The sequence below is a fragment of the Camellia sinensis genome, chromosome 14 (assembly GCF_055761805.1).
Source record: "Camellia sinensis isolate YWXY chromosome 14, ASM5576180v1, whole genome shotgun sequence".
Taxonomy (NCBI): Eukaryota; Viridiplantae; Streptophyta; class Magnoliopsida; order Ericales; family Theaceae; genus Camellia; species Camellia sinensis.
In genome coordinates, this window is record NC_138974.1 from 115,973,296 (window position 1) to 115,991,890 (window position 18,595).

The window sequence follows — 18,595 nt, forward strand, 5'->3', positions numbered from 1 at the left end:
ACACCTTCCTCACTCATAACAGAAAACCCCCGAACTCATCTCTGATCCACGCAAACCATTAATAAGAGTCATTAAAACATAACACCCCCCCCCCCCCCATTAACAAAAAGAAAATATAAAAGTATTTGGCTCACTAAAAATCGATTTTACAAGTGGCCTAATACACCGAAACTCCATGTTAGGTGGCAACTCCAAGCAAATCTTTCAAGGGTCTAACCAAAGCAATAACTAAACAATATTTCAAATGTCACTATTTAAAACTCAAATTTTTCCCAATAACTATTAAAAGTGAAAATTTAGGTGCAACAAGCTTTAAGCCTTAGAAGGGTCTTATTTTAAGATTGTTTTGAGGTTAAGGCTAACTTGTTTCTTATAGGATTTTTAATGTTTTGTAGGTAAGAAGTATTTTGATAATTTTAGAATTTTCTAAACATGGGCTATGGCGGATGCCCACGAGTCATATTAGGGTCAAGTTATACTATTGGGTCTTCTTTATGTTTTTAGAAGGTTCTAAATAGGTTGAAGAAATTGGTCATTGATCGCTTTCCAAATTTTAGAGTCAGTCTTTTAGAATTAGGAGTTTTTGCGGTCTATATAAAGCTATATAAATCTTCCAATTCAATAGAGAGAACATATTTTAGAGAATTTCAAAAAAAAAATTGAAGCTTCTTCAGAATTGTGCTATGCAATTCTAATCATAGGTCTAATAACAATAACTTCTTAGCAAAGTTCATAAATTTATTGGCTTTAAGTTGAAGTCACTTAGAAGTTAGGACCAATTTGAATGATGTGAAATCAGATTTTAGTTTTAGATGACTCATTTTTACATTGTTTAGGTTTAGATTAAGCTTAAGTCTTGAGTTTTTTTTTAATTTTATTTTTTGTAGGTAAGAGGTATTTTGATAATTTAGAATTTTTCGAACATGGAATGCAATGAGCTGCCTATGGATCATGTTATGGTTTAAGTAATGTTGAGTCTTCTTTATGTGTTTTAAAAGGTTCTAAATAGGTTTACGAAGTTAAAAGTCACTATTTCCAAAATTTAGGAATACTAGCAGTCAATATAAGCTATATAACTCTTCCAATTCAATAGACAGAATTTTAGAGGTTTTTCAACGCTTCTTTTGAATTGTCGGATGTGATTCTAATAATAGGTGTGATGCCGATAACAACTTCTTTGTTTTTTGCACCTTGTTTTAGCCTCTCTAAAATCCTATAGCCATATATGTTTTTTTCGCCCTTCTTGCAACATGAACCCTACTCTATAATCCTATACCCCTTTCCCTTTGATCCTTCAACCTTTTTTTTTTTTTTTTTTTTTTGATTGGCACCGGGGTGTCCGAATCAAAGCCCGACTAATCCCCAAGGGTGCACAGGCCCTCGACAAGAAGTTTTCCACAAGTGCATCACAGTTAATTCAAAAATTTACCCCTAGTCCAATGGCCCTAAGGAATTGTTAGCACCTAAGAGGTTTCAATCTCTAAACCTTGGTGGGAGCAATACCCCAAGACCCAAAGCCTTGCCACCAAGCCAACCCATTGGGGTTCCTTTTATCATTCAACCCTAGCTTGCTAAATAACCCAAAACTAGCCAAAGTTACAGTTCGTAGTGCTTGGCACAGCCCCTAAATGACAGCCGAAATCCTTTATTTCCCCGCAAACTCTTACCCATTTGTTATCCCATATGAATCCCTTAAAATTGGTGAAATCAAAGAAGACAAAGGTGGAGAACAATGTGGGAATAGCACCAAATTGGTGACTGTTGCAGTTAACCTCCGCAGGGTATGTGACACCCCACAAGTTGAGTAGTGTTGACCCAAAATATCCTATTTTTGATCAGAGGGATGGAGACTGATCCCTTTGTACATACATAAATATCCTATTTTTGATCAGATGGAAAGAGACTGATCCCTTTCCACACTAACCACTTACTTTACCACCACTGAACAAACTTGGTTGATGAACATGGTCTATGCAGACTAATGTAGAGGCTTGTCAAGCATTTGATTGTTTGCATTTATCTCTAAACTAAAAATTTAGTCAAAGAGCTTTCAAAACAAGCAAAGACAAATGGGCATAAAATGACAAAACCTGCATAATAAACATGATTTATACATTGACATAACCTTGAGAATAAACATCAATTACCATCAATTACCAATAAAGTTGATAATGATTTATTTCTTTCGGTGATAAAAGTTGATATAACAAATAAATGCATAAGAGCTCCCACAAAAGTTGGGGAGACAAAAAAAAATAAAAATAAAAAAATAGATTAAGAAAGAATCAAGTCCAATATAGAAAAAGAAGATGAAAACAATAAAAAGGTCAATTCATCCCGAAAATCTAACCACAATAGTTAAGTGGTTCTCATCATTTAAATGCTTCACAAATCATTCAATACAAATTGATACCAGATTTGTTCTTTGGATGAATATATAGAAGAACAACTAAAAAAACCAGTAAAATGGAAAACTTGTTACAAGGTAGCAACAAGATCTAATTCCGCTAGGCAATATAACATTAAAACATAATATTTATAACATCAAAATGAAATATAACATTAAAACATGATATTTATAAATTAGCCCGGTCATCCAATACATAATCATTGTGCCCCATTTAAAAAGCACATACATAAACACGCAACACAACACAAACATGCCAACACGGCAAACTTTTTTTTTTTTAAATGTAGGACGATTTGTGCATGGTTGTTAGAATCATACTAGTTGCAATTTGATTCATACAATTCAATACAAGTTCATGCTACACGATACGAATTGCACATTTGAATCGAAAATTCCTTTGAATCGCGCGATTCAATGTATGTAGCGCACAAAATCGTGTATATCGCATGATATAGACGAATCTTGCAATTCCAATTTATTTTTATTTTTTACAATAAATGGAATCATTATTCTGTTCTTTTTTTCTTTTTTTCTTGGATCGATTGCCTACAAGGGTTTTCTTCAAATCAAACCCACGACTCAAATGAGCCTAACAGACAAAATCAAAGTAGAAGAACCTCCAATTGGAGAGATCCAGAAGAAGAGAGAAGAAATCGACATACCTGTAGCATATGCTTCACTGTTTTCACTCCTCTCTTCTTCTTTTTTTTTTCTCTCCTTCACTCTCTTTTGTTATTTATATATTATTTATTATGATTGATGATTTCTTCAAAAAAAAAAAAATTGGGGAATCTACAGCCTAGTGGGTCTTTACAAAAAAAAATTCAAATACATGAAAAATTTATAATATTAATTATTAATATTTATAGAATATATCATTAATACGTAATTAATTTTGAAAAATTACACTGACTTGTATTTTTATCAAAAAAAAATTACAGGGGTAGACAAACAAGCACATCATGCATCTAGTAAAAGAGAGAGAACATGTGAACTTGTGTCTATAACTGTGGCTCTTCGCTTTTTTAACTCCTGCTTTGTGCATTGACCAAGACCATAAAGTTGTGCATAGATAAATACATTAGCTAACACACTATTGGTTAATAGAAGTGCAACCCTCCTGGCATTTTCTCATTAATTAATTTAGAAACTAATAATTACTGACAAAAAATTACAAATTAGATTAATAAGTAAATTATTTGTTTAATACAAACTTCATCATGTATACAAATTTTAAATATATAAAACTGCATACATATGTCTTGCACATGGTTGTCAAATGGCGAATTGAATCATGAATCGTGAATCGTTTTGTTAAAATTTTGAATCGTGAATCGTATCGAATTGCCATATATGTGAATATTTCATTAAAAAAAAAAAAAAAATTCTTACATAACACTAACCCCTAAAGTCTAAAGAAAGATGATTAATAAGAAAATATCTATATTGTCTTTGATGCAGGACAATTAGGGACAGCGCTTTTGGATTTTGAAAACAGAGGTTATTTGAAGGCCTAAACTGTATGTTAGGATTTCAAGAGTTAAATTGAAGGTTAATAGGTAGGGGGGGATTAGGGTTGATTTGGGGGTGATTGGATGGAGTTTTAAGGTTGAAAAGTGCACTTTTAGAGGGTTGTAAATATGTAAGAATTTATGTATTATTGATTGATATATTGATATTGTGTATTTATTACAAATGGTGAGTGGCTCATTATATAGGAGAGGGTGAGTGTAGTAGGTGAGGAGTAGGTGAGGAGTAGGTGGTGGTAGGTGATGGTAAATTGGTGGTAGGTGATGGTAAATTTTAACAGCCCCCCGCAAACTCAAGGAGGATAGAAACTAACCAACTTGAGTTTGGAGAGAGTAACAAAACAAGAAAATACATAAAAATAAAAGAGGATAGGAGACACTGTATGGTCGTGTCAGACCATTGGTCAAGACACTGGATGGTGGTGTCATAACGTTGTAGAGGACACTGTATGGTGGTGTCATAACGTTGTAGAGGACACTGTATGGGGGTGTCATAACGTTGTAGAGGACACTGTATGGTGGTGTCATAACGGTGTAGAGGACACCGGATGGCGGTGTCAGACCGATGTAGAAGACAGTTTATGGGGTCATGTCGGACCGTTGTAGCAGACAATGTTGTGACAGTTGTTGTGACAGTTTACGGAGTCTTGCTGGACCCTTGTAGAAACTAACCGGAATCAATGTCGGGACAGTTTACAGAGTCTTGTTGGACCCATAAAGGAGCTAACCGGAATCAATGTCGGGACAGTTTACAGAGTCTTGTCGGACCCTTGTAGAAACTAACCGGAATCTATGTCGGGACAGTTTACAGAGTCTTGTCGGACCCCTAAAAAGTCGCACCCTCAAAAGGTGTGCCCAATCTTTCAAAAGGCGTGCCATCAAAAGGCGTGCCCAATCCATAAAAAGGCGTGCCAGATATGATGGCGAGGCACGTGAGTGCCTTGGCTGGCGCGCCCGTTTGTCGTCAAGTGGCGCGCGATACGCGTGGCTGCCTTGGCTATTTAACCAAGGTTGATGCTGAGGCTGAGGCAGACAAAAAACTTCTGAAAATCCTCTGAAAAAACTCTTCCTTTGCTGAGAGAGAAACTCTGTAATACTCTGTAACCAACCCGTCTCTGAAACACGCAGCAACATGGCCTCTTCTTCCCGTCCAGCTACCCAGAACATGGCCTCCTCTTCCCGTGGTCTGCTCACGCTCTTTCCAGAACTGAACGAGTCCACAAGAGAAATAACTGGTGCGGTGGCCAGTGAACCTCAACCAAACACCTCTGGTTTTGCTCCGTTGAACTTTCCGATGCGGTCAGTGGAGCAAAAAATGGCGGTACAAACTGATATTGAGGCCAATCAGTATACTCTGAAGTCATGTGTGGAAACCATGACGGCGGTCACAAACTTGTCGCACCAGCTGCAGAGCAGGACAAATGAGGTGCAACAGTTAAACTCCCAGCTGGCTCTGCTCCAACGCATGTATAACGATGCGCGAGCAGAGATAAGTGTGCTAAAGACAGAAAACAAGGAGCTGAAGCGGAAGGCCACCGTGATGTTCCGATTTGGAGGTCCACCATATGCTATAGTGGAGGAGCAGGGGGAAGTAAATGTGCTTGGTGGATTAGGAAGCACAGAAGCAGCACCGTCAAGGACCGCCCAGGACGGAGGCAAAAAAAAGAGACCGGCGGCAGAGTAGGTCGGTGGATGGCCGTCTGCAGAAAAGAAAACAAAACTGTTGTTGTTGTGGTTTTTTTTTTTTTTTTTTTTTTTTTTGGTGTAAAATGTGGATCGGGGTTGATCCCGGAGATGAATAAAATATGGCTTGGTGTGCAAAGCGATATGGTAGGAAAGGAATTTGAAAAAGAGTAAAAAGAATGTGAAAGAAAAAATAAAGAAAGAAATAAGAAGAATATATTTGAAATCAAAATGAAAGATGGGGAAAAATAAGAAAAGTGGTTCACGTGGTTGCTTGTCAATGGAAAACAGGAGTGTATGGATTATTTGAGATAATAATAATAAAAATAAAAATAAAAAATAAAAAGTTAGTGGAGAATTATTGTATGGGAGAGGGGAAGAAAGTGGGAATAAAGAGATACACACATGGGTTAGACAGATAAAGAGAATAAAAAAAAAATGAAAAGAAATAGATAAAGTGGAGAGTGAGCTGGCTGTTCAGTTTTGTAAAAGGTCTGTTTGTCAATGGAGATGTTGAATTCCTTGGCCTCTCGGTCTCTTCCTTGCTCACACCTAATCGAATTCGGCCTTTCTTTTCCCCAAAATCTCAAGTCCTCTGCTCTCAAAAAAATAAGAGATCGAGTTCCAAAATTGAGAAAACCAGGTTGTCCAAAGATTTGAATAGACAACTCTGATTGATGGATTCATCATCCGGAGCCGGACCATCCGACCCGAGGGGAGCGAAGGTTCATCGTCTGCAACCGTAGGAGGAGGACGATCGGAGGAAGGTGCGTCAACGGCGGCGGCGCAGCCTCCCCCGCCGAGTCGGTACGAGTCACAAAAGCGACGCGACTGGAACACGTTCTTGCAGTACCTGTACCAGTTCGGGAAGACGAAGGTGGGTTTAATCGAGATCTGGCCAATAATGAAAGTACCTTCAGCAGTAACAATGGTTTCTCTAGAGGGTACAAGCCCGCAGAAGATGGAGATGCAGGGAAGCCCTTTGAAAGACGTGGATACAATGGACCGCCTCGTGAGGCTCGTGGTGGTTTCCGTGGTGGTCGTCGTGGTGGTTTCAACAATAGAGAAGAAGTAGAAGGTGAACGTACTCGGAGAGTATTTGAGCGCCGTAGTGGCACCAGACGTGGGAATGAATTCAAACGTGATGGTGGTGGTAGCAGGAATTGGGGAACTCCCACTGATGAAATTGCTCCGGAGAGTGAAGAACCTTCCAAAGAAAATGAGAAGAATGTGGATGCTGAAAAGCAATTGGGACAGGAAGATACTGCAGATGCCGAGGTTTGAATTGGTTGAGATCCGGCGGGCGGCGGGCGGTCAAGGCAAGGTCGCCGCCCGCCGGAAGGCGAAAAACACCAAGATCTTTAACCTATTGCTCTGATACCATGTAAGAATTTATGTATTATTGATTGATATATTGATATTGTGTATTTATTACAAATGGTGAGTGGCTCATTATATAGGAGAGGGTGAGTGTAGTAGGTGAGGAGTAGGTGAGGAGTAGGTGGTGGTAGGTGATGGTAAATTGGTGGTAGGTGATGGTAAATTGGTGGTAGGTGATGGTAAATTTTAACAAAATAGTATTCTGAGAATAGTAAATTGAAACATAAAAGAAGAAGAAATAAGCGAAGAAGATAGGTCTAGGCATCACACCTAGATTCCATAGGTACCACACCTAGGATTTGATTGCATCACACAATCTATAAGAAGCTTCAAAAGTTCTGAAAATTCTCTAAAATTAAATCAACTATAACCAAAAAGGGAAACTATTATAATATTTTTGACTTTTTAAAGCCAAATAAGAAACATAGATAAAAACTAATTAAAAAAATTGACCCATAAAACAACCCATGGGTGTAATTATAGAACAACTCATCGCCCATGGGTTGTTTTAAGACTCTAATAATACTATAATTACAGAAGATTTCTATCAGTTTTTCTATGAAATCATGCCAATGTCCAAATATCATCGCATCTTTAAATTTAGTCTTCCTTCAACTTCTTATATTGCATCATTCTCCCTTGGTTGGAAAAAATTCGACCTTGAGTTTTGAACTGTTGGAGTATAAGAATTCACAAGTCTCGAAATTGCATCCATAGCTTCACATTAACATCTTCAAATTGGTAGCATCTTTTCTTCCTCATTTGAGGTAGCAATGGAAGCAATCTGATATTTTCAACTCTAAGGCTAAATTTTTCTAGAATAACAAAATCAATTGAAGTATAAGGTGAACTCTTGAATTGATCTAAGTGTTCAATTGCCCCCTCATCCACGCCACTCACTTTTGGCTTTGCAATATGTTGCTTACAATCAATTTAAATGCTACTGCTTGCATCAACAACCAGGGTTTCAATATTCTCAACCTTTACCTTAACCAAAATGTCGTCATGCAATTCAATTTTGCAATCCTCTTGGGACTCTTGTCATTGGAACTAAGTTATTTTTCTCAAACTCGTAATGTGTTTCATATATCTATAAGCGATGAAAACATGTGTCTCCCAAGTGCCTGAAGTATGTATGGGTCTAAAATAATTTTTTTTTTTCTAAATAATAGGGACATGTTTGGACATATGTTTGACACGTGTCAGAAAGTGTCTGATTTGTGTCCTACATAGACACAACAACTTCTTAAAAATGTTTGTGTTTCTTAGTGCCCCATGATAGGAGGCCACAAAATCAAGTCTCGCCATGCTTTCTCACCTTTAGATAATGTACATACATTTGAACAGGCATGGGCTTATACAAAATCTTACTATAGGCTTAAACACATTCTTCAACTTCCTGTCCCACATAATTATCCCTCTTTGTTCTCTTTCCTAAATTTTCTATAGGTTTGACACATGGTACCCTCTAGTAAACAATCGCTCTAAACAATGTGATAACTACAAATGGATTCCGCATACTGCCAAACATAAACCTTAAACCTAAAGACGTTTTCTTTATAAATTAGACATCTTGTATGCAAAGACAAGAAGGCATTTCACATAAAATTCAAAAGGAGAGAGCAAAGATGATGGCAAGGCTTAATGATCCATTATTCCCAAGTATACAATGAACTCAATATGAAAGAAGTGTCAACTTGCATATACAACAGGGGTACATAGCCCTGCAACTCAGACTGGTTTGGTAGGGCCAGGGTATTGTTGGAATATATTTTATTTATAGTATAGTATAGATTATAATAGAATCCGTGATTTCCTAAACACGGATTTCTTGCCTCTTTCATTGTAATTGATTGATTCTATTTCCTATTGTGTAAATTCTGTTTTAGTATGTATATGCATGGTCTCTCACCTCATTGTAGGTAAGCCATTTACACAATTCTTCTCGTATTGCCCAAGCCCAACCCAAAGTATGAAGAACACTCTCAGGGCTTGACCGAAGCTCCACTTGAACCCGAATCTCATTAACTAATGCATCGAACCAATTCCGTATGATTGGCATCTCAAAATGTCTGCACAAAGCTCATAAGACCGCCATTTCATCAAGTACATATAAGGGCCTCTCCTTCTAATCGGTAATGCACAGTAACTATATATATATAATAAATGCACTAGTCTCAGTTGTAAAAGAGGAAAGGGAGAACTTGCAATCTAAAACTAAAGAAGCATTGTTCAATGCCACTAAACATTTAATTTTTGGATAAATTACAAATACACCCTTGACGTTTATTTAAAATACGATCTGCTCCTGTAGTTTTGAAAATTACATCCCGCCCCTTAAATTTTCTAATTTGATAACAAAAGGCCCCTTTTATTAATAAATCATCAAGTCAATTAACATTTTTTAATGATATCAAAAATTTATTTCAATTAATAATTCATGTAATTTTATCATTGTATAGGAGAAAAGTTAGAAATTTTACTTTTTTAGTTAATTCTATTATCAAACAAAAAAATTTGACAAGGAGATTTTTGTAATTTTTCAAACCAGGGGCAATCTGTATTTTAAATGCCCATAATTTTTCAAATTAAAGATGTCATTTTTGTTAAGAATACACGTCTTTTTGGCAAAGATAACAATGCATTCATTTCAAATAACCCTAAATGGTAGAGTAACCGTAGATACAGAATCAACCCAAGATCACAACAATTTTAATACAATATACATATATGTATAGATACACACACACACATATATACAAGATGTGTATTGATGATTAGAGCATCAGATTACAAAACAAAATCTCAAAACAAATAAATAAATAACAAAAGAATGTGAGAGCTAATTAATATAAAAGAAAATTAAGAAAAAAATCACGGATAGTAATTTTACCGTCAGATTGCCGAGAACTGAAACTGAAACGCCGGCGAGATTATTCTCTCTCTCCGGATGTGATGATATTTTGAGAAACTTTATAGTTACAGAGTGGGTGAAGAACTGAAGTCAGAGGTGAATCTATGTATAATATGTGGATTGAAATTACAACGACGCTGTTTTGATATAAACGATGTCGTTTTTATTTTTAAATTTTAATATTTTATGTATAAAAAATTTTAATTAACAAACAAATTTATTAATCACTGATGAAAATTATTGTGACCGTGTGTAATTCTATAAAAAATAAGCTCATAAAAAATATTTTTTTCAAAGTTTAAAAAAGGGGTATATACTCAATTTGAAATCAAACCTTCATTTATATTAATCAAATTTATTAAAAAATTATGAATTCCACTTGTATCAAAATATTTTTTCTGAAAAAAAAAATAATGAAAAATTCTATAATATACAAATTATGACTTGAATATAACTCATGTTGTATTATTTTGGTTATTAATCGAAAAGGTCTTTACTAATTTTTTATATTTTTTGTTATGTCTAAAATGGTGTATCAGGTCTTTAATTATACGTGTTTGATTATGATCTATTATAATATTTTATATGACAATATATAAGTATTTTATTACACAAAAAAGTGCTTAAGGTGAGTTGACTCAAACGTATAATTTATGCTTATATCAGTAAGATCATAAGAGTTGTTCACATTGATGCATAAAAAATTATAAATTCAAATTATAAACATTAATAATTTATCTTCTAAAAATTTAACAAAATCCCTAACATTAATAATTTCAGTTCTCAAATGGATTCTAATAATTATGTGACACATCATAATAATCACAAAATTTTTATTCCAGCCAAATTATTTTTATCTTTTATAGCAGAGCTCATGAAGATTACATTATCAGTAATACTTTAAATTTAAAATTTTTATTTAAAAATTAATCAAGAAATATCAATAGGTGCCTTAAATATACACATTAACTTTCAATGAATCATTATTCTTTAATAATACTTCATATTATTTATCATTTGACACTCTATTATTTTAATCAATCAATATCAAGTTCGACGCTATGTAAATCATTTCTAAAAATATGATGCCTAACATAAAATCGCAATAGAGTTAACTTTAATTATATAATGATATTTTATATTATGAGATGTGTTGCAAAAGAATAATTTTAATTTTAATTTAAATTATTTATTTTAATAGTTTTAGCCTTATCATTTTATTAAAGTGTTACTTGAATACTTCTATATAATAAATTTAGTTAAAGTATTTGTTTATTTTGATCATTTTAGTACTATTGTGATATAAAAGTATAATTATCATATAATGATTTTATATGACATATATTAAATTATAAGATAGTAAAAATTAAAAATAATAGTTAAATTAGAAAGAGAATTTGTAATATAAAACTAAAAGTGATTCTATTTTTTTATTTTTTATATTTATTTAGAAAATAAAAATATGCAGAAATAGTAGGAAAAATTACTCACAAATCCCATTTGGCAAAATGTTCGTCCATTTAATCATACATGTTTTTTTATAAACCAATTAATCTTTTTTATTTGTAATATGTATTATTAATTGGGTGATTCTACTTACACCACTTTTTTACCTCCTTACACCCTTCATATGAGATTGTTTTTTTCTTCCAAATTTATCCATGTGTGAAATTACTTAAAAAGACAAAACACTAAAATTAAATATATTTGATTATCTCCTTACACCCATTGATCTTTATTTTCTCTTACACATCTCTTTTAAAAAAGTGATAATCATAGTGTTTTGATCATCAAAAAAAGCAATGGATGAAAAAACGGTGGTGAAAAACCATAAAAAAAGTGAAATTGTGAGTTTTTTTATTAGTTTGGTAGGTTTTTGTTTCGATTTTCTGAGTTGGTCTGCGACTTTTGTTCGGTGTTTCGAAATCAAACAAAATAACATAATCCGGCATCACAGTGCCGAACAAAAAATATAAGTCTGGTATCAAATTGCCAAATAAAAGATACATTTCCGGTAAATTACCGAACAAAAATATAAGTCTGGTATCAAATTACCGAACAAGCCCAAATTATCATTTGGAACAAAGTGGCTCTATAAATGTATAGCAATAGAACGCTAGACAAATCTATTTTTTTCCAGCAACATAACATTAGAGTAATTAAAATTCACTAGCATTTTATTATCGAACAAGCCCAGCACAAATTATTACTACATTATTTGGAAGGAAGTGGCTCTGTAAATGTATAGCAACAAAAACAATTTATTCCAGCGTTATAGCACCGAATTTTTGTAAATTGTTTCGGATTGTGTGACCAAACAGGCACTTCAATGTGAACTCTACTGGTTTTGTTGGGAAGCAAACTGAAATTATCCAATTGAATGATAACATAATACTGGGAAACAAAATTTTATCCGGTAACATAGAACTAGAGTAATTCAAATTGTTTAGTATTATATTATCGAACAGGCTCAGCACAAAGTAAGGGTGTAAAGAGATGGGTTTTGAAGAGTTTTTTATCATAGGGTTTGTTTTGGTAATATATTAAGTGTAATGAGAATTTAATTTTTTTTTTAAGTGGTGTAATGAGATGGAGCGTGTAAGGAGGTAAAAGAGTGGTGTAAGTAGAATCACCCTTATTAATTTGATTTAGTAATATTGGAGTTTACTTATTTGCCCTTATTTGAGATTTGGTTTTGATGTTTTTTTGGAATTTAGGTGTATATGGGTAAGGTATGGTTTAACATTTCCATTTTGTTAGGGATTTCGTGGAGTGATTGTGGGAATTGTTGATGTTACCTACTTTGTGTTCCATTATAGATGTTATCCTCCCACTGACCTCCAACAATACTAACATTCCAAGAGATCCAAACAATCATAACAACATTAAATAAAAATAATGTGTCGATTACATTATATACATGCACGACATCACATTTGCAATCACTGGTAACCCCCACATTCGCAAAAATAATAACATTTCACGAGACTTAACCAATCATACAAACATTAACTAAAACACCATGCGTCTGTCACATTACATACATGCACAACATCACATTTGGTGTCACTGGTAACTCCTAAAATCGCGATGTTAACAACATCACCTAAAATCCCACATTATGTACCATTTAAAAAATATCATATTTCGAGCATCGACCTTGATGCTGTATTGTTCCACAAACAACCAAAGTAACATCGAAAACACCTATACTTGTTGTCATCGCACCAATACACGAACAATGCTGCCACCGACGGATTGATGTGAAATCGCCGATGTTACGTCAACAACGTTAATCACACTCCTACATATCCCAATGCCCACGCCGCTTCACCTCTGTAAATTTGCTAGAAGGGATTTTTGGATTTTCTAGGATTTTGAAGGGGTTCTGTAATGTTATTTGGGGAATAAAGAATGCTAGGTGCAACGTTGCCAATTCCAGCATCCAACTCACACAAAATGAGGATCAACACTACAACATCTACAAGGAAACGTTCAAGTTTCAATTTTTGAGCTTCCGTTTTGTTTGCAATGGAGGGAAAATAAAACAATTTGTTATAGTATGTTGTTAGGCGTTTTGGTAATTACAACATCACCTAAACACCCAATTTGCCCCTCCAAACAGCCAACCCACACGTTACATTCATGGGCTTATGTGTAAATAACATTGACTTGGGACCTTTCAGTCTACAAAATAAATTGTCGGACTATATGGTTCAAACTATCTGAACTTGGGATTTATTAGTGTTTTTTCCGAAATAGAATTACATAAAAATTATTTAGAAGATTAAATATAATTATGTTGTGAGTGGATTAAGAAGAAGTACATAAATTAAATATGTAGAGCATTGATTTTTTTCTTTAATATTTTTTTGAATTATTCATACATATTGTATATAAAAATTAAATTAAATATAAATATTTTGTAATAAATAATTTCATGTTAAATAAAAAATTAAATATAAATTAATATTAAGACATCAATAAGATAAACAAAAAAATATATATATAAAATAAAATTAATTTGATTCGTGCGATGCACATAATTAAACACATTCTGTCTTATTTAATTATTTATTTTTATATCAAGATAATTTTTTTCTGCAAATATCATAATAATTAAATTAAAATATCAACTATATAAAAGAATTCTGATAACAACAAAACCAAATACATGATGAAAAATATAAAATAAATATTTCTCAAATGGAATCCATATAAAATTAGTTATTATAATTGAAATTAAGTTTGTGTAGAATTTTATATATAAATGAAACATACATCCTGATGTGATTTTTTTAGAAAAAGTAAGCCCTTAAAATGTATCACTTAAATAAGGAAAAAAACACTACTTTTATATACATATATATCATTACAATGAAATCTTGTGATCATGATAAAAATTAAATGCAATATATATACGGGTACTCAGTTCATAAATTTAATTTTGAATTTTGTTTGTCTAAAAGTTCACACTCTAAAATACTCCATCCATTACAAAATGACTAAACTATCCATGTATATATATTTTTGGGCAAACTTCACTTTACCCCCTTGTGGTTTAGGTCAAATGCGATTTACCTCCCTAACATTCAGAAATCATCACATAACCCCCTTGTGGTTGATGGACTAAAATGCATCGTTAGCTTTTCTGTCTAAAATAACATAATGTGAAAGTCACACGCCTTTATAGAGAGTGACTTTTTTTTATGACGAAAATACCCTTTCTACCTCTTCAAATTTACAAAATATGCCATTCTATTTTCAACCTTCTTTTTCTTCACCTCTTTTTTCTCTCTCTCTGTCTCTCTTTCTCTTGAGCAAGAACAAGGGTTCAAAGTCTATATATGGGGCGATCCTAATTCATTAAATATTACTGTTTACTTGAGACATGTTAAATCCATAATATATAATATCTATCGTCCTAGTCAAACCATCTTTCTTCATCATTTTTTTTTTCTAGGTAGAAGTTCTGAATCAAACTTTATATATATATATGCATATATATATACAACCCAATCAAACTTTTTTTTAGTTTTATAACTTCTGAATCAAACTATATATATATACAATTCAATCAAACTTTTTTTTAGTTTTGTAACTTCTGAATCAAACTTTATATATATATATATATATATATCTCTTTTTTTTAGTTGTATAACTTCTGAATCAAACTTTATATATGTGTGTGTGTATATACAACCCAATCAAACTTTTTCTTGATCCCATTTTGGTTCGAATCTGAGGCAAATACAATAGGACAATCCTAGATGGAGAGAGAACCCATAAAAGGATATTATATCATTAAATATAAGGGCAAATTACATATACCCCCTCGAGGTTTGGCTAAATTACAAATACCCCCCTGAGGTTTGAGAAATTACAAATTCCCCCCTGAATGCTATATTTGCATAACAAATTAGGGGGTAATTTGTTATGAAATTTAAACCTCAGGAGGCAAATTGTTATGAAAATACAAACCTTAGGGGGCGGGATGTAATTTCTGAAACCTTAGGGGGGTATCTGTAATTTAGCCAAACCTCAGGGGAGGTATATGTAATTTGCCCTAAATATAAAGATGTGTTTACAAAGATGTATTTGTTATCTCTCTTGATTGTATGCACCCACTTCTTCTTCTTCTTGATTCTCTCTTTAAATTTAAAGATGTGGTTTATTCATATATACAAATCCAAACCGTAAGAAAAATAGAGTGGTTGCTTGTCTACTAAACCATGGAGCAAACCGTTGAAGAAAAATGGAGTGTTTCATTTTGTTGTAGACAAATCCAAACCCAGTTCAATTTATTTTTCTAATCCCATACAATCCAATCAAAGATATATGTATATATATATACACACACAGTGAACTCTCAATATATATTTGGAGATTGTAGATGTCATTGATCTTTTGGAATATAGTTTGGAGCAAGATCTTGGGTTTGTATATATGAAGAAAATTGGGTTTGATATGTATATATGTATGTATAAAATGTGGGTATGGAGAAAGAAGAAGAGAAGGAAGAGAGAGAGAGAGAGAAGAAGAAGGGTATAACTGTCAATTTATAACTTTCGTTAACAGAAGTTAGTGTGCGTTTTAGTCTACCAACCATAAGGGGGTTATGTGGTGATATTTGAATGCCAGAGGGATAATCCGCACATGGCCCAAACTATAGGGGGTAAAGTGAAGTTTGCCTTATATTTTTTCTCAAACCAAACCCTAACCCGTTTTCTCCTTCTTCTTTCTCTCTCCTCTCAGTTTCTTTCTCTCTAAAACCCTCACATCTCTTTTTGGCTCTTTTATCACCATCGATCTCCCTCCACTGCCATCCACTCCTTCCTTCTCCACCATCATCTTCGGAGGCTTTTCCTTATTCAATTTAGTCGTTGATCGTAGCAGTTACCAAAGTTTCGAACCTAAGATCTTCTCCATTGTTGGCTCCCACAGATCTTGGCTTTATTGTCCCACAATACATCTAGCTTTCTCTATCTACTTTCAGTCATTGTCTCGCTCTCCTCTTTCTAAAATCCGTCGTTGACGGTGGCGCCACCTCCTTCGCCACTACATCATTGACACTTCCAATCCCAAATGGAACGACCAAGACAGTGTTGTCGCCACTAGATCAACTTCTCCAAAGCTTTCCCCTATCATTTCTAAGCCTAACCCTAGATTTATCTATCTTATTATCTTTCATCAATAGCCGCCACAGATCCACCATTGTCTTCATCGCCACCACTACTATTGTGTTATAGCTGCTAGATCTAACCAGTCAAATCCACTGTCGCTGTAGACCAACTGCTGGCAAGGAGAAGGAGATGGTGAATGTGAGGAGAAGGAGGAGAGGCGAGCGTGGCGGAAAAGAGAGTGGTGGCGGCAACGGAGGATGAGGAAAGAAAAAGAAGTGGTGAGGCCACTTCTCTTTGATTTTTTTAAATAGATCTTTGAAGCTCTTACAATGGAAATTAAACAAATCTCTGAAGCTCTTCCAATGGAGGTTGGTAGCTTTTTGTTGTTTATATTTTTAGAAGTACTATAGGATTATGATTTCAGAAGATGATAACAACAATGGCGCTATTTAATATTTTCTTTTCATAACATTAGATTTTCATTTATGACTCTGGTTTCAATGCATATTTTTAGAGATTTGTTTGTTGATTGGGTTGGTTTTGAGTGATTTTCTTGATGAACAATTTGATTGATTGATTGAAATTAAGAGTCATGTTGCTCATTTCTTAGAAGCTATCATAGGGCCTCGGTTTGGTTAGATCCACGTACATAAGCAATTTTGAATAAGAACGAATGACTAGCCTTCCTATCTTTGAGATGGACATGCTCGCTACATCTCAAAAAGCTATCCAGGGAGGCTTGGGGTATCTGGCTCCTTTGTAGGACTTTAGTTTGGGGTATCTCTCTTCAAGGAAGTCACATTGCTCAATCTTAGAAAAGCTATCCGAGGAGCCTCGAGGTATCTGGATCCTTTGTAGGACGTGGATTTTGAATAGAAATCATTTGACAAACTTTCTATCTTCAAGAGAGGCTTAATTGGTGCGACTAAGAAAACTGAAGCTATCCCGGGGTCTTTGACCCTTTTTAGAAACAAGTATAATAATGTCTCTGTTTGGTTTAGTTTTTTAAATGAGTTTTGAGTTGTATTTTGAAAGATGAGTTATTGAAAAGAGTTTTGAAAGTTTTTATGAGTTTTGAAAATAGTTTTTGAATGATTTGTAGTTTTTTTAATTTTTTATTTTATTTTAGTTGAATAGATGGGTGTAAGAGAAAATTTAATTGATTGATGTATAAAATATGAGAGAATGATAGAAGAGAGAGAAAAAGTGATTGATTGATTTATTAATAATAAAAAGAGAGAGAAGGAAAGAGAAAATTGAGTTTTGAGTTGTATTTTAAAAACTAGTTAACCAAACAAACTTTTCAATTTTTTCATCCAAATCCTATCAAGTTCTTCGAGGATATTGTCCTCTGAGAGACTCATATCCGAGGGATTTGTCTATCTAAACTTCTACGGCATTTATGACTTGGACTTTGTTCCCTATGGGCTTCGGCTTGTTATTGAAGCCTTTATCTTCTAGGAAATTGCCTCACTAGAATTTCTTTCAGGAATGAGTCGTTCCACCGACTTTGCATTTTCAAAGGATTTTGATTTCCCTTTTGATACTTTCGGTGGCAATACCCAAATTTTGAATTAGTTACAACTTAAAGCACCCAACCACCTTACTTTCAAATAATCATTGAACTTCGAACCTTTTTTTAATTACAAAGAAATATATATGTGTGTTTGTGTGTGTGTGTGTGTGCATGCGCGCATGTATCGAATATTGCACTGGATAAAAATGAATCAGAGCTCTGAGACTGAACCGAACTATCTAGGAACTGAGTGGCTGCAAAACAGAGTACTGTCAGAGCTGCCCAGCCGGAGTTGGCCAGAAAACCCCTCTAGTGTGGAAATAAGTGATCAGAGAAGATGAAGTACTCTATCTAAGTGTAGAGAGAGAAAGAGAAAAAGTGTTCAGTGTGTGATGAGTTAGTTCAAGATGAGATAAGTTCAATTAATTACCATCAATATGAAAACAGTGTTACTTATACTTTACTTGTTCCCCAAGATAGGTTCATGGAATTTGGGTGCCTCAAGGCTCTCTTTAGCATTGCCCAAGGTAGAGGACCACA

The 18,595-nt window shown here is 34.0% G+C and overlaps 1 protein-coding gene across 3 annotated transcripts in view; it reads right to left on the reverse strand.

The window, feature by feature from the left end:
* Positions 1 to 10,052, reverse strand: part of LOC114270730 (increased DNA methylation 3) — a 34,151-nt gene extending 24,099 nt beyond the window's left edge. The window contains exons 1-2 of one of the 3 annotated variants that reach the window (XM_082907220.1): positions 9,896 to 10,009; positions 8,915 to 9,074 (exon numbers count right to left, since the gene is read on the reverse strand). The gene's annotated coding sequence lies outside the window, so the exon portion shown is untranslated. Of the gene's footprint in view, positions 1 to 8,914; positions 9,075 to 9,895 lie in introns of all 3 variants that reach the window. The other 2 variants (XM_028212295.2, XM_082907222.1) reach the window with 2 other exon arrangements.
* Positions 10,053 to 18,595: the final 8,543 nt, after the last annotated feature.